Source organism: Phocoena phocoena, chromosome X (assembly GCF_963924675.1).
Source record: "Phocoena phocoena chromosome X, mPhoPho1.1, whole genome shotgun sequence".
NCBI classification, from domain to species: domain Eukaryota; kingdom Metazoa; phylum Chordata; class Mammalia; order Artiodactyla; family Phocoenidae; genus Phocoena; species Phocoena phocoena.
Window position 1 is genome coordinate 122,928,396 of NC_089240.1, and position 17,583 is coordinate 122,945,978.

At 38.8% G+C, this 17,583-nt stretch overlaps 1 pseudogene; it reads left to right on the plus strand.

The window, feature by feature from the left end:
* The window catches only part of LOC136142285 (tRNA pseudouridine(38/39) synthase pseudogene), a 123,074-nt pseudogene that overhangs the window by 86,684 nt on the left and 18,807 nt on the right, over positions 1–17,583 (plus strand).

Here is a 17,583-nt window from a genome sequence, read left to right on the forward strand (position 1 = left end):
CAAATATGTTCTCAGACCCTTTCTCTTTCTCCTCTTATTCTGGGACCCCCTATAATTCGAATGTTGGTGCATTTAATGTTGTCCGAGAGGTCTCCGAGACTGTCCTCAATTCTTTTCAATCTTTTTTCTTTATTTTGCCTTGCGGTAGTTATTTCCACTCTTTTATCTTCCAGGTCACTTATCCGTTCTTCTGCGTCAGTTATTCTGCTATTGATTCCTTCTAGAGAACTTTTAATTTCATTTATTGTGTTGTTCATCGTTGTTTGTTTGCTCTTTAGTTCTTCTAGGTCCTTGTTAAATGTTTCTTGTATTTTCTCTGTTCTATTTCCAAGATTTTGGCTCATCTTTACTATTATTACTCTGAATTCTTTTTCAGGTAGACGGCCTATTTCCTCTTCATTTGCTTGGTCTGGTGGGTTTTTATCTTGCACCTTCATCTGCTGCATATTTTTCTGTCTTCTCATTTTACTTAAGTTACTGTGTTTGGGTTCTCCTTTTTGCAGGCTGCAGGTTCATAGTTTCCGCTGTTTTTGGTGTCTTCCCCCAGTGGGTAAGGTTGATTCAGTGGGTTGTGTAGGCTTCCTGGTGGAGGGAACTTATGCCTGTGTTCTGTTGGGTGAGGCTGGATCCTGTTTTTCTGGTGTGCAGGACTGAGTCCATTGGTGTGTTTTGATGTGTCTGTGAATTTATTATAATTTTAGGCAGCCTCTCTGCGAATGGGTGGGGTTGTGTTCCTGTGTTTCTAGCTGTTTGGCATGGGGTGTCCAGCACTGGAGCTTGCTGGTCATTGAGTGGAGTTGGGTCTTAGCGTTGAGACGGAGATCTCTGGGAGAGCTCTCGCTGTTTGATATTACATGGGGCCAGGAGGTCTCTGGTGGTCCAATGTCCTGAACTCGGCTCTCCCACCGCTAAGGCTCAGGCCTCATACCCAGCCAGGGCAGCAAGACCCTGTCAGGCACACGCCTCAGTTGAAAAGGGTGAAAGAAAAAAAAAAAGAAGGAAAAAAACTAATAAAGTTATTTAAATAAAAAAATTTAAAAACTATTAAATAAAAAATTTTTTTGAGAACAATCAAATGAATAAAGAATTTTACCAATAATAACAAGTGCTAAAAACTAAACTAAGATAAACATATAGATCAGAAAGTAGTCAGTGGCATACCAACAAACCCCAAGTTTACAGTTGCTCCCAAAGCCCACCGCCTCAGTTTGGGATGATTCGTTGTCTATTCAGGTATTCCACAGATGCAGGGCACATCAAATTGATTGTGGAGATTTAATCCGCTGCTTCTGAGGCTGCACGGAGAAATTTCCCTTTCTCTTCTTTGTTCGCATAGCTCCTGGGATTCAGCTTTGGATTTGGCCCCTCCTCTGCATGTAGGTCGTCTGAGGGCGTCTGTTCATCCCTCAGCCAGGACCGGTTTAAAGTACCAGCTGATTAGGGGGCTCTGTCTCCCTCAGGCCGGGAGGTGGGAAGGGTACGGAATGTGGGGCGAGCTTTCAGCAGCGGAGGCCAGAGTGTCGTTGCAACAGCCTGAGGTTCGCCGTGTGTTCTCCTGGGGAAGTTGTCCCTGCATCACAGGTCTTTTACCTCCTTGGTTAAGTTGATTCTTTGGTATTTAATTCATTTTGATGTAATTTTAAATGGGATTTTTTTTTTTACTTTCTCTTTCTGATAACTCATTAGTGTATAGAAACAACAGATTTCTGTATATTAAATCTTGCATTCTACAATTTTACTGAATTCATTTATTAATTCTAATAAGTTTTTGGTGGAGACTAGCATTTTCTACATATAGTATCATGTCATCTACAAATAGTGACAGTTTTACTTCTCTCCTTGCAATTTCCTGTCTGATTGCTGTGGCTGGAGCTTCCTATGCTATGTTGAATAGAAGTGGCAAGAGGGCATCATTGCTTCCGAATTTAGAGGTAAGGCTTTCAGCTTTTCACTGTGGTATATGTTAGCTGTGGGTTTGTCATAAATGGCTTTTATTATGTTGAGAAGTTCCCTCTATACCCACTTTGATGAGTTTATCATGAATGGATGTTCTATTTCATCAAATGCTTTTTCTGTATCTATTGAGATGATCATGTGATTTTTATGCTTCCTTTTGTTCATGTGGTATATCACATTGACTTGCAAATTTGAACCATTCTTGGATCCCTAGAATAAATCACACTTGATCAAAGGTGACTGATCCTTTTTATATATTGATGAATTCGGTTTACTAGTATTTTTTATTTTTGCATCTTTATCCAGAGATATTCACCTTTAATTTACTTTCTTTTGTAGAGTCTTTGTCTGGTTTTGGTGTCAGGGTAATGGTGGCCTTGTAGAATGAATTTGGGAATGTTTCCTCCTCTTCAAATTTTTTTGGAATAGATTGAGAAAGATAGGTATTAGCTTTTCTTTATATGTTTGGTAGAATTCCTCTGTAAAGCCATGTGTTCCTGAACTTTTGGTTGCTGGGTTTTTTTTTTTTTTTTACAAATTCAATTTCACTACTAGTGATTGGTGTGAGCTCTGATGGTCCAGACTCAGATAGTGGTCAGGACTGCTTCTGATGTGCAGCATGTATAAGCAGTGGTAATGGCTGCCCTGACCCTGCTCAGATGCCACTTTGGGTCTGAGCCACCTCTGTGTCTCAGACAAGCCATCGCCCAGTGTGGAGCTGCTTTGTGATGCAAGCTGGGCTGGAACACTCACATGGATCAGACTGTGGCACATGCTGGGATGGTCTAAACTGGCCTGCCACTTGAGCAGTTTTCAATCTGCCTGCCCTCTCCACCGTGCTTCAGGAGCAAGCATGCATGCAATCCTCAGGAGTGAAGTCCAGGCTTCCCACAGCCCTCCTGGTAATCCCACCAACCCTCCAGCCAGCCAAGGGGGCTTGTCTTCCCTATCTAAGACCCGATGGCTGGAGCTTCCAATAGGTGGCTTGAACTGCTCACTCCCCAGGGTGAGCCTCTGCCCATATAATCTCCCTTTTCCTCTGAGTCTTCTCCTAGGGGCACAGGTCCTGACCTGATCACTTCTCTTTCTTTTGTACCCGATTCCATGTGGATCTTTCTCACAGCCTTGCTTGTACAGGAGTCTGACAATTTCTGTTAGTTTTCAGTGAAAATTATTCTACATATAGATGTATTTTTGATGTCTTTGTGGGAGGAGGTGAGTTCCATGCCCTCCTATTTCACCATCTTGATCTACTCCCCAAAATGTAATTTATATACAAAAAAAGTATAGGTCTTCCATGAAGTTTAATATCTTTTGTCAGTTATATCTGCCTATATAACCAACACGCAAGACACGAAATAGAACATTTCAATTACTCCCAAAATTCCCTGGCCCCCCTTTCAGTTTGATTCGCATCTCTACAGCCAGGCAACTACTTTCTGGTTTCTTGTACTTCACGTAAATAGAATCTTACAGTATGTATCTTGGATGTGTTTGGATTCTCTCAAAGTGACATTTCTGAGGTTTATCACCATTATTCCAGGTATCAATAGTTCACTGCGTTTTATTGAAGTAGCATTCCTTTGTGTGAATTTACCACAATATATCCATTCTCCTGCTGAAGACCTCTTTTTTTTTCCTTTTGGATTATGAGTAATCCTATGCATATTTGTGTACAAGTTTTTATGTGAACATTTATTCATTTTGTTTTGGCAAATACTTAGGAGATGAATTTCTGCGTCATAGGTAGGTATATGTTAACACATTATTGACTGGGGGATTTTTGCAGAAACCAGCACCTGTGGCCGTAATATGTCTCTAGTCAAAAATGTGTTAACTTTATAAGAACTTGCCAGCTATTTTCCAAAACAGTTGTACCATTTTTCACTAACATAGTTAACTCGAGCAAGCTCCAGTTGCTCAGCATCCTTTCTGAGGTATTTTAAGTCTTTCCAGCTTTAGACATTCAAGTAGATGTACAAGAGTATCTCAGAGTAAAGTTGTATTTCACTAGAGATAAATATTCAGCATCATTTCATGTGCTCATTGGCCATCTGTATATATACTTTTGTGAAGGATTTGTTCATGTTTTTGCACTCTTTTTCTATTGAGGTTTTTGTCTTAATACTGACTTTTAAGAGATTTTTATATCCTTTACACAACTTCTAAACTATTAAATAAAAGTAAAAATCATTACATATAAATTAATCCCAAGTTAATAGGGCTTTACACAAAGCATACGCTTAAAATTAAAACAGTAGTTACCGGCCATACTGCCCCACCGCTCACAGAATTTTATCAACTCTTAGCTCTTTCTTGTATTATTTTCTTCATATATCTAAATAATATGCGTACACTGTTGTTTCTCACCAATTGTAAACACTTCCTATTTTTTGCCCTATTAGGAAAATTAAGGATTTTGTTTTCTTTCACCATAGTCAAACACTAAAACTTTCTTTTCCTGTAATAAATATATCACATTTTTATCAAGACAGTATTCAGCATTTATATTAGAACTATGTAAGTATTGTTTATGGCACACTCATAAGGTACACTGATTGCTTTTTGTTATAATTTTCTTTTAGAGTTTATAATTGCCTTATTTTTTTTACTTTGTAATTTTCTATGAAACTATCCCCCCCAATTTTTAACTACACTATAAAAATTCTTCTCAATAAGGGTAAATATATCAGGTAATCAATTAAGTGAACTTTTTTGGGGGGGCCATCTCTCCCCTAGAGAATGACATCCACCTGCTCCACTCTGAGTTACTTTTTCTGAGGCCTGATGCACAGCTCTCATTATAGGATTCTCATTCAACATCACCCATTCTCTCTCATGTTAACTTTGATATATTCTTTAATTTTTTTAATATATTCTTCATTCTTGGTTTAATCTCTACTTTCAGAGGAGCACACTTTCTAGAAATTTCCTGACAAAGGGTCTGTGAAATGAAATTATTTGAGATGTGTACATTTGAAAATGGATTAAATCTACCTTCACATTTGTGTGAGTGTCTGGCTAAGTAGACAATTCCAGGTTAGAAGTACTTAACCTTGGAAGTATTAGGGCATTTTCAGTTGTCTTCTATATCACAGTATTGTCATAGAAAATTCTGATGCCATTATGATTACATGGTACCAGTACTTTAGAAAGCTATTTTTCGTTATTCATTAGGGATAGCCACTGAAGCCAAACAAATGCATACTCTGACCCAGAAGTACTAGTTCTACATGGATACCCTACAGAATCATGTACATATGTTAACCAAAAGATATTTGTACATGGATATTCATAGCAGTATTTTTAATAGCCCCAAACTGCAACTTACTCAAATGCATTTTAATAGTTCAACATATAAATAAATTGCACTATATTTATACAATGGAATACTATATAGCAATAAGAATGAACAAACTATAACACAACGATACGGACAAGTCTCACAGTGTTGATCAAAAGATTCCAGACACAAAAATATTCTACGTGATTCCATTTTATAAACTGCAAAAGCTGGCAAAATCGATATTTTCTGTTAGAAATCAGGATAGTGTTAGCATTAGCCAAGGGTAGTGACCAGGAGGGAGCACTGGGGGGGCTTTTGTGATACTGTTAATGTTGTTCTTGATCTGGGTGGTGGTTACATGCATGTGTTAAATTTTTGAAAATTAATCAAGCTACACGTTTATGACTTGGGCTCTTTCCTGTAAGCTATACTTCCTTAAAATTTCCCCCCAAACTTGACAGCTTTGACCAAGTAAGATTTTTAATTTTAAGATTTGTATTTTAGGATAATTGTAGGTTTACAGATAAGATTCATAGATAGCACAGAGTTCCTGCCTATATCCTCTTCACCAAGGTTCCCCTAAAGTTAACTTCTTGTATAATCATATTTTTCAAAGCTAAAAGATTAACATTTGTATAACACTATTAACTAAATTACAGACTGCATTCATATGTCATCAGTTTTTCCACTAATATCCTTTTTCCAGGATCCGATTTAGGATACCACACTGCATTTGACAAAGTTTTAAAATATTTGATAAAAGTCTCCTATATAAATTTTAAAAACACAATGTGTTTATAGAAACATAGAAATCACTTTAGTACCCAACATTAACAGAATTGCTAAATTCTATGATGGAACAGGATCCAGCAATTATAATTGAAGATATCTAATAACACAGTTACATAAAATTTGATAAGTACTATGATCCCAAAGTTATATGGTAAATACAGTACTATTAATTTGATAAAATTGGGTTAATACTGTGATCTCAATGCTATTAATGCTATGTTAGCATTATATAGGTGAGCATATAAAAATGCTTTTCTGCAAGTGTATTAAAATGATAGTAGTGGTTATATTTGGGTTGTATGATTATGTGAGATTTTTATATTCTCTTTAAGCTTTCCTGAGTGACAGCTCCTCTCAATCAGCTCACTAAACAGTATTCAACCTCAATTTTCTGAAGTGGAAGTGAGCCACCTTTTTCAGTAAAGGGCCAGATAGTAATTATTGTAGATCTTGCAGGTCATATGGTCTCTGTCACAACGATTACTCAACTCTGCCATTGTGAAAGCAGCCACAGACAATGGCATAAAGACTCATAAAATTAATGGGCATAGCTTGTTCTAATAAAACTTTATTTACAAAAACAGTCAGCAGGCCAGGTTTGGCCTGTAGGCTGCGATTTCCTAGCCCTGTTCTAAAACATTTCTTTTATTCTTCCAGAATGGTAGTTACTATGTACTGTCCTTGGAAAATTGAGAAAAGTTATTCCAATCATTTCCTATTGGGCTTAATTCTTTCACTGAATGCTTTGAGAAAGGTTGCTGTATTTTCTAATTTCTTAAAAACAATCAGCTATTTCCTATATAATCAGCATTTTATTTTAAATAACATGCATTTTAAATGAAATCAATATAATACAGAGAAGGGACAAGAGGAGGACGAGATGAGTATGGATGTGAAGGTTGTACAGAAAATGACATTCAGAAGTAAGGAAGAACACTGGGTATGGAGAAGTATGGATATAGTCCAGAGATATTAAGAAAGTTTGACAAATTGGTGACTCATTGATTGTGAAGGGAATGGAATTTCTTCATTGATTCTGACTTGTGTATTTGGTAGATGGTGCGAGCATCTACTCTAAATGAGAAATATGGACACAGAGGAATAGATGATGAGTACAAGTTGAGGGATTTCTCTAAGTGCTTGTTTTAGAGAGACTCTGTAGTGATGGCATTGTCTAAGTGTTCTCTGATAACATCCATTACTTGGGTCTTGAGGAGTTGATAGATGGCTGTGAGCCAGGACCCTTTATATCTCATATTAGATGACTGCTTTAAAGACTTTTGAACGAGTATGAGATCAGGCTAATTAACTATAACATACATATCTTTGGGAAATGTAAAGCAGAGTCATTTTAGTGTTTACCAAGATAAGAACAAAGCATCCCACCAATTTTTATGTCCTTGTAATAGCACCTTTATAAAATCCTCTATCATTCCTTCTGTCAGGTGAAAAGAAAAGTTGGAGAAGAGAAGAATTACTTTTAACTGGAAAGTCTTATGTCCATATAAATGACATTTCACATTTATATATCTTAAAGATTTTATGATTAAGCTAGATGTATACAACAGACATGTATAAACTCACTATATAATCTCCAAAAGTATAGAACAATCTCCATGACAATGGAAAAATACATCAAAGGAGAACTAACCAAAACAAGCCAAAAAAAAAAAAATTATGGCCATGAAAAAATTGACCAAAATAAATCAGCTTTGTCTTCAACATTCTCTTTCAAAGGCATCTTGGATCCAGTCATCACAGATCCTTCATCATGCCTTTAACATCTGCCCCTCATCCCCATTCCCATAGCCCCTGTACCAGCACAGGCTCGCATTTCTTTTCTCTTATTACACTCACTCTCCATGCCTCTAGGCTCTCCTTACTCTTAATCCACCTTCTATACTGCTGCCAGGATTCATGTTTAAGCTCTCACGAATGATGTTAACTCCCTAACTACAAAAGCTCATCTCCTGCTGCTGTGGCCAAATTAGATCACTTGCAATTCCCAGAACCCTCCCTCATTCTTCAATATCTGGCGACACTCCATTTCTTAATGCTATTCATTCTTACCCATTGATCTCCTTCTCCCTTGTCATTATCTGTGCCTGTCAAAATCCTTCGCAACCCTTAAGACTTGTCTCAAAACTCTAAATTTGTTCTTTATTGAAGCCTTTGTAACTGTGTTGTCTCATTGTAACTTGGATCACTGATGAAACTGGAGAGCAGGCCTGGACAATATAGGAGCTGCACAGATTCCCTTGACTAGAAGTGGATTCCATGGAGCTCAATATCAAAGGAACAACCAACCCAATCCAAAAATGGGCAGAAGAGCTAAATAGACATTTCTCCAGAGATGATATACAGATTACCAACAGACACATGAAAGGATGCTGAACATCACTAATCTTTAGAGAAATACAAATCAAAACTACAATGAGGTATCACCTCACACCCGTCAGAATGGCCATCATTAAAATATCTACAAACAACAGATGCTGGAGAGGGTGTGGAGAAAAGGGAGCCCTCTTACACTGTTGGTGGGTATGTAAATTGATACAGCCACTATGGAGGTTCCTTAAAAAACTACAAATAGAACTACAATACGACCCAGCAATCCCACTACTGGGCATATACCCTGAGAACACCGTAGTTCAAAAAAAGTCATGTACGCCAGTGTTCATTGCAGCTCTGTTTACAATAGCCAGGACATGGAAGCCACTTAAGTGTCCATCGACAGATGAATGGATAAAGAAGATGTGGCACATATATAGAATGGATTATTGCTCAGCCATAAAAAGAAACGAAATTAAGGTATTTGTAGTGAGGTGGATGGACCTAGAGTCTATTATACAGAGTGAAGTAAGTCAGAAAGAGAAAAACAAATACCGTACGCTAACACTTATATATGGAATGTAAAAAAAAAAATGGTTCTGAAGAATCTAGCGGCAGGACAGGAATAAATACGCAGATGTAGAGAATGGACTTGAGTACATGTGGAGTGGGAATGGTAAGCTGGGAAGAAGTGAGAGAGTGGTATTGACATATATACACTACCAAATGTAAAATAGCTAGAGAGAAGCAGCTGCATAGCACAGGGAGATCAGCTAGGTGCTTTGTGACCACCTAGAGGGGTGGGATAGGGAGAGTGAGAGGGAGATGCAAAAGGGAGGGTATATGGGGATATATGTGTACGTATAGCTGACTCACTTTGTTATACAGCAGCAACTAACACAACAATGTAAAGCAATTATACTCCAATAACGTTGTTAAAAAAAAAAGAAATAATGCCAATTACAGCAACGTGAATGAACCTAGAGATTATCATATTATGTGAAGTAAATAGGAGGGAGCGAGACAAATACTCTATTACAATGTATATGTGGAATCTAAAAAATCAAACGAATGTATGTAACAAAACAAACAGACTCACAGATATAGAGAACAATCTAGTGGTTATCAGTGGGAATAGGGAGGGGGGAGAGGGGCAAGGTAGTTGTATGGGCTTAAGAGAGACAAGCTGCTATGTATAAAATAAGCAACAAGGATATATTGTATAGCACAGGGAAATACAGTCATTATTTTGTAATATCTTTAAATGAAGTATAACCTATAAAAATATTGAATCACTGTGTTGTACACTGAAACTAATATAATGTTATAAATCAACTGTACCTCTATAAAAATTACATTTCATTTTTTTAAAAAAATTACCATTTCTGTTTTTGTGCTACTATCACAAGTATCTTGGATTTTACTACTGTTGAACATTTAGGTTACTTATATTTCTTTTTTTCTATTTGAAGCAATATTTGATGAAAAAGCTTTTTACTTAACTTTGAATGTTATTGTGAGGGCACAGTCCTATCTAGGAGAGAACTGCCTGTTTATTCATAATGCACATTTTAAAGAGTTTTGATTTTTTTTTTTTTTTTTTTTTTTTTTGCTGTACGCGGGCTTCTCACTGTTGTGCTCTCTCCCGTTGCGGAGCACAGGCTCCGGACGCGCAGGCTCAGCGGCCATGGCTCACGGGCCCAGCTGCTCCGCGGCATGTGGGATCTTCCCGGACCGAGGCATGAACCCGTGTCCCCTGCATTGGCAGGTGGACTCTCAACCAGTGTGCCACCAGGTAAGCCCACACATTTTAAAGATTTTAAAAAACATGTTAGAAACTTATACTCCAGAAGATTTGAAGCCATTTTTTCTAACATATACGAGCATGCCAACAGTGATATTATTTTTTCTTATATTTGCTAAGTTCAAGAGGGCAACTGTTTTATTTTCCTATGGAATAATTCTGGTCTTTATGTCAGCTGGATCTGAATTTGAATCTTAGCTCTGCTGCTTATTTACTCCATGTCCGTGGGCAAGTTAGTTAAACACTCTAAGTTCAAGTTTCCCTATTTGTAAAATGGGACCAGTAGTGGTAGCTAACTCTTAAGGCTGCTTATGAGGATTGAATGAGATCACAGAAGTAAAGAGCCGAGTACAGGGCCAGGGGGCCAGTAACTACGTAAAGTAGCTGGGTAACGTCATATGGAATAAATTCCTTGATATTCAATTTACTAAATGAGCAATTCCCTGCAAAGTAGAAGACAAGTAACTGAAACCTGACCTACATTGGTTCACTACAGGCTTTACATTGCCAGAAGGAGGAAGGCCCAAGTTCACAAAAAAGACTGTCTTTTGGGAAGAAAAGAGAGGCATAAGTGAAGTCAGGGGCAGGGGAGATATGGCGACAGAGTCAAGAGGGAAAGGCTACTGCATTTAGCCTGCTACTGCCAAATACAACAGCAAGAGGCAGGACCAGGAGAAGTTAGAACTTAATAATTTGGTAAATTTGTCTTCTGTTAGGCTGGATTTCAATGAATTGCCTTCCAGCAAATGAGCCTGCTCCCAGGACTCAATGACTGTATACTATTTGTGCTGAAATTTGCATTTAATGATGTGGAAATTTAAACTTCAACTACAATTTTTCTTGATCACATGTTTCTCAAATTGCAAATGAGTGTGCTTATTATAACATATGAAACAACATACTCCATCTGTATGGTCCCACCCCCAAACCCATGGTAACTGCTCTACTTTTCTCCATGTTCATATGGATGTACACACATACACTTGTATACACACAACACTCATAGGCATATACACATTTTGTTTTTTATCATTCTATGCTTTAAACATGGGATCATATATTAATATGTTTCTTTCTGTCTTTGTTTTTCTTACTTAGCAAAACTTCACAAAATTCCACTGAGTCAACTTTTAAAAATTATGCATAGTAGTCCATGGTATTAGTGTACGCTAAATCATTTAGTTATTTCCCTCATTTAGAGAGTGGAAGGTCATTCCCAGCTTTGCAGTCCCATGAGAAAAGCTGCAGTAAATGGCTTTGTGTATTTATTTAGGTGCTGGAACCTTTATTTCTGTGCAACAGGGTGATTAACATCTTTGTTATGTTTTTTCACTAGATACAAGTATGTATTCTTTTGCAATTTGCAAGACACCTAAAAAGATAGGCTTTTATTTTAAAATGTTACTCATCATCATGAGTGTGTTAGATGGGGCTCCTGAGAAACAGACTCCAGGAGGGAAATTTGCATTCGGGAGGTTGACTGGGGAGGATATACAGTAGGAAACAGCACCTGTGAGGGAGGAAGGGTGGGGGCGGGATTGAGCAGAGGGAAAAGGTGAGTCGTGATGCAGTTGTAACAGATTCCTCATCTGATCCGACAAGCAGCTCTGATGCCGAGATGGCCCTTCACAGTGGTCCAGAATTAAGGCTAGGGGCCAGGACCTTTGTACTTTTGTACTGCTCCATCATTTGGTGCTGACTGCCCTTGGGGAAGAGATACAGCCTTGAGTGAGGCAACTCTTTTAGACCAAGGGCAATGATCAGAGAGGATTGCAGCTGTGAGCCATCCGCAGCCAACACTCCTGGAAGCTGGGGAAATAAGTTCCTTGGTCCTGAAGTGTCTAGGCAGTGCACTATGGTATTTCCCACAGCCAGTAATTAAAAGTTCAAATGAAAACAAATAATACTTGACATTCACTGAATGCTAGATGGAGGCCAATGAGTCAAAAATCAATTGGCTGGAAGCCAATGTTTTTAAATGACCAATTCACTAAATTACGGAGGATTGCTGGGTCAAAGAGTAGGTATCTTTTTATTTAAAAGATGATGCCTGGTTTCTCAAACAGGTGTATGACTTGCATTTCCATCCACAAGGTGAGAGACCCAGAACCAGTTTATGTTGCTTCGCTGCCAGCATTTTGGTTGACTGTTTAGTAGAGTCAGGTGTGAGGCAGCAGGGAATGGCCTAACCTCTGTTAGACTGAGCATGGTAGACATGCTCAACTTAAAGATCTTGAAATCCAGTTCTTTCAAAACTACTATGTTGGCCAAATAAAACATCTGCAGGATTTGACATAAGAGCTGCTAGATTTGACCTCTGTGGTTTAAAAGGAATATATATCGTGGAACAGAAAACTGCATAGCCAAGTGAACAGAGACTTTCCTGTTTACTAACAAGGGAGAGAAAGACTGAGTCGTGCAGTCTCCTGTGATGCTGGTTTTGATTTGGGGCAGGATTAGAGTTTGGAGAGTATTGAGATCTTATGAACAACCAGTATTTTATTTTTTAAAAAAACGTTTTCCCGCAAATCTATGGAGCAGATATGTTATGATAGAACAGACACTTTCTGTTTAAATGCATTCAAATTATGCCTTTAGTAGCACTCTTCAATTAGAAAATTCTGTAGTAGAAGCACAGCTTTTCTGCCCCCCACCACTGTCTTTTTAAAATGGAAAATCACTGACCATACTTACTGAATGCTTACTGTATGTTAAGTGCCATGCTAGGACTTGGAGTTCAGTGGTGAATTAGAGGCAAAGACCTTGTATATAGTGGGGGAGACAAAAAATCAAAACAAGAGAATAAAAAAGCAATTACAAGTTGGAATAAGTGCTGTGAAGGAAACAGGCAAAATATTGAGAGACAACATTGAAAAGTTAGCATGTCACATTCTGCTATGGAGGATGGGCAGAGCAAGTAATAATGCCAGGGAGAGAGAGAGAGAATGGCTTGGTAATAAGAACATAGGTTCTGGAGCCCATCTTGATTTTGTCATTGACTGGCTTCTTATTTGTAAAGTGGTGTTACCAGTGTATACCTCAGAGAGTTGCGAGAATTAAATGTTTCCAAATGTAAAGATCTTAGGATGCTGCCTGGCACATAGTTAAGAGTTCAGTAAGTTAGCTTTCCATATTATAATTTAGAGTTGCTTGTATGAATTAACTCACCAACCAAGAATGAAATTGTAAAATGAAATGCAAAGCAAGGCAGCATTTGAAAGAGGTTGCATGTATTTATTGTACAGGGATGGTGCTTTCTGCTGTCCCATTTATCATTGTCGTCCTTGTACTTTTTGCTATAGAAATAACGAACTAAAATTTCTAGGACACACAATGCTGTTTCAAGCCTCTATGGTGTTCGCCGAGCCTGGAGTGCCTTTCTTGCCTCCATTTTTCTTACCTCTAACCTTGTGAGTCTTCTTTCAAATTCAAGGTCAGCTATCACCTTTTGCAGGAAGCCATAGCTGCCTCTCTTTCCTCCCACATAGTCTATCATACCTTCTTCTGTATGAGGCCTGCACATTGCAGAGAGTGGAATTCTGTGCTCTGACACTGATCTGTTTCCATGGCTCTCTCCCATAAGAAGCCACGAGCGTCTCAAGGACAGGGACTTTGTGTCACACCCATCTCCCTATCTTCACAGTTTAACACAGTGACTAATGCATATAGGCTTTCAATAATTATTTGTTGAATGAATGAGTGGATAAATGAATATTTTCATTGGCATCTTTCATAACCGCTTTTGGTTAGCTTACAGCAATTACACAGATGAGTAGGTGAATTAGTACTGCAGTAAAGAGAGAAGAAGGCAATCAAATTGCCTATGAGAAATAGTAGTACCTAGTGTTGATTGCTAGCTCTTTTACATACCATGTTTAATCTGCTTAACCCCTATTACATAATTTTGATTATGATCCACGTTTTCAGAAATAGAAAATGAGGCTTGAAGAAGTTAAGCTCTTGTCCCAGATCATAAGCTAATAAGTGCTGGAGCCAAATACCTCTCCCAAATTATTTCTTCCTTTATTACACTATTTGAGCTTTTGCTAGCTACAGTTAAATTGTTTTAGAATCATGATATTTGAAATTTATTATGATAAATACAACGACAGAAATATTAAAGTTTTTACGGTAAAATAAATTTGAGAATACTATAGCTTCCCCTTGAGATGTACAATATACTTTAGCATGTTAAAAACTCTAAAAAGTCCTGTAGTAAAGGACTTAACTGCTTTCTTACACAGCTTCAATTGATGACATTTTTTTTCAGGAGAACACTAAAAAGGGGTTCTGGTCACCAATTTCACTGTTGGGGATGTCCCCACACATCCAACAAGCAGTTCTTTGACACCAGCAGGGTGTCCTACAATTTAACTTAATTCTGACACTACCCAAAAATAGCATCATATCCCACAAGTTAAGGGCTCAATCCTACAAGGCTGACCTCCCTTTCAGATGCCAGTGGAAAGCATAGGTCATCACCTGTGTTTCTGACCAACTGGCTATAAATCAGAGGTTCCCTCTTCGGTTTCAATTATTTTGCTACAGTGGCTCACGGAACTCAGAAAGATTTTACTTACTTGATCACCAGTTGAGTATAAAAAGGTATAACTCAGGAACAGCCAGACAGAAGAGATGTGTAGGACAAGGCATGAGGAAGGGGCATGGGGCTTGCATGCCATCTCTAGAGGCAACCTTCTCCCAGCACCTCCATATGTGCACCATCATATAAGCTCTCTGAGCCAGGTCTGTTTGGGTTTTTATGAAGGCTTCATCACCTAGGCGTGATTGATTAAATCATTGACCATTGGTAGTTGATTCAACCTCCAGCACACACACCCCCGGAAATCAGGGGGTGGACTTAAATTTCCACCCTCCATTCATGGTTGGTTCCCCTGGCACCCGGCCCCCATCCTCAGGTGCTTTCCAAAAGTCACCTCATTAACATAAGCCCAGTAGTGGGGGGAAGGAGCTGTTGTAAATAACAAGACACCTTTTTCACATTCATGGCTCTGATGCATTTGCAGGAGCTGAGAACAAGAGACCAGATATTATAACAAAAGGTGCTCCCATTGCTCTTATCGCTCAGGAAATTCCAAGGGTGTTGGGAGCTGTGAGCCAGGAACTGTAGACGAAGACCAACTATGTATGAGAAATATATGATCAAAAGATATATTTCTTATAATATTGCAAATACCAATTGATATTCAACAAAGCTAGGATTCTGAGGAATACACTTTGGGAAGTGCTCACTAATCTACAGGAATAAAGCATAGAGTTTAGTCTCAGAGGGTCCTGTATAAAATATGCTGAGTCTGTTTAGTTCCTAAACTCTTCTAGAGTCAAGAATGTTCCTGCTAAATGGAATCCTTTAAATAAAAATAACGCAGGAATAAGATCATGCTGTATGCAAAGAGGAGGTGACACTTGACGTAAACCCAATTTTTGTGTTCAGTGCTATCTGCAGAACTTTATCTGCAAAGAGAAAAAAGATGCTTACCACATCATGTGATTGGTGACGGTGATAAGAGCTCAATGATGGGGCTTCCCTGGTGGCACAGTGGTTGAGAGTCCGCCTGCCGATGCAGGGGACACAGGTTCGTGCCCCGGTCCGGGAAGATCCCACATGCCGTGGAGCAGCTGGGCCCGTGAGCCATGGCCGCTGAGCCTGCGCGTCCGGAGCCTGTGCTCCGCAACGGGAGAGGGCACAACAGTGAGAAGCCCGCGTACAGCAAAAACAAACAAACAAATCTCATTGATGTTTTTAGTATTCATTAGTATCTGTTATTCTTTAAATTGGAATACTGGTCTATATCTCCACAAAGAACTACATAGTTTATCTTAGGCTGCATGTACATGGGACAAATGAGAGTTAAAAATCACTTAGAAAAATTCCATTAATGAAGAGAGTGAATCAGTGAAAATTTTGTAATTTGGAGACCTCTGAATTTCCTGATGAACTATCTTTTTTTTTTTTTTTTTTTTTTTTTGCGATGCGCGGGCCTCTCACTCTTGTGGCCTCTCCCGTTGCAGAGCAGAGGCTCCGGACGCGCAGGCTCAGCGGCCATGGCTCACAGGCCCAGCCGCTCTGTGGCATGTGGGATCTTCCCAGACCGGGGCACGAACTCGTGTCCCCTGCATCGGCAGGCGGACTCTCAACCACTGCGCCACCAGGGAAGCCCCTGATGAGCTATCTTTTAATTGAATATTGCCACATGATTTCAGGGCCTGTGTTTAGTTTTGTAATTGTGTTGGCTCCAAGTTCTACTACTTAGCCTTGAACTAGCGATGAAACGTTAGGTGTGGGTTTCATATCTAAGTGATGTATTTGCACCAATGAAGGCCAAATTATGCAATGACATGTTGTACAAAGTGAGTTGAAAATGGCTTGACAGTAGAAAAATGATGGGAAGAATTGTGACATCATACAATCCTTGATAACATAGGTATTACAAAGCTCAAAGACGCAAGCCATGACAGTCAGTATCATTATATGTGTTTTACAGAGTGCTTTTGTTTCCGTAGGTATTATGATTTTGTTGTCATTTAATTATAAATTTTACTGTGTTTTATAGTACTATGAGTTATCAAAACAAGTTTATACTTAGCTTTGTTTATACACATTGAAGTAACATTATTATAAAAAAAGTCAGCACTGAGAATCTGATCTAAAGTAATTGATTACTGTTTTCTAAATAGAAGGTGGTGAACGATGTGAATTCTGTAACTCAGTGGTCCTCAAGTGGGAGAATTTAGAAATGTGTGGAGGCATTATGATTGTCATAAAGACTGGGGGCTGCTACAATCAACTACCCTATGACTTAGAGGACAGTGGCTGAATGTCCTGCAAGTGCACAGAATGGACTTGAAAGACACAAAATTGTCGTGTCAAAAATGTCAGTAGTGCTGTTGTTTAACTCTTACCCCCTTTTGGTCACTGTGTTGTTAGAGATAAATCTTAGCCCAGCTCTAGCAATTGCATTGGACCATATGGTCTGTAAACAGTAATCCGTATATCAGGACCCTCAACATGGAGGCCACCTAAGTGGCCCTGTCCACGTCACAAATCTAAAGCCACATCAGCCTGTGCTTACAGGAAACACCTGTCTAGGGAAACCTAACATACAACAATCACAAACTTCCAATTCAGTTTTAGCTAGTTCAACTCACCCTAGAAAACAGGACCAACTAGCCTTCTAAGGAAATCCCAACCTCCTAGCTAGTCATGCCCTGTTTCCATGTTGCCTTTTCTAATGCTCTGTAAAACTGGCTCTTGGCTCAAATCCCTCCCAAACAGTGCTCCACTGTTTGGGGGCACTGTACTCCCCCAATCCATGGATTATTTTCCCTTGAATAAAGAACATCAAATCTGTTACTCATTTGCATTATTTTTGTCATTTGACAATATGCCAGT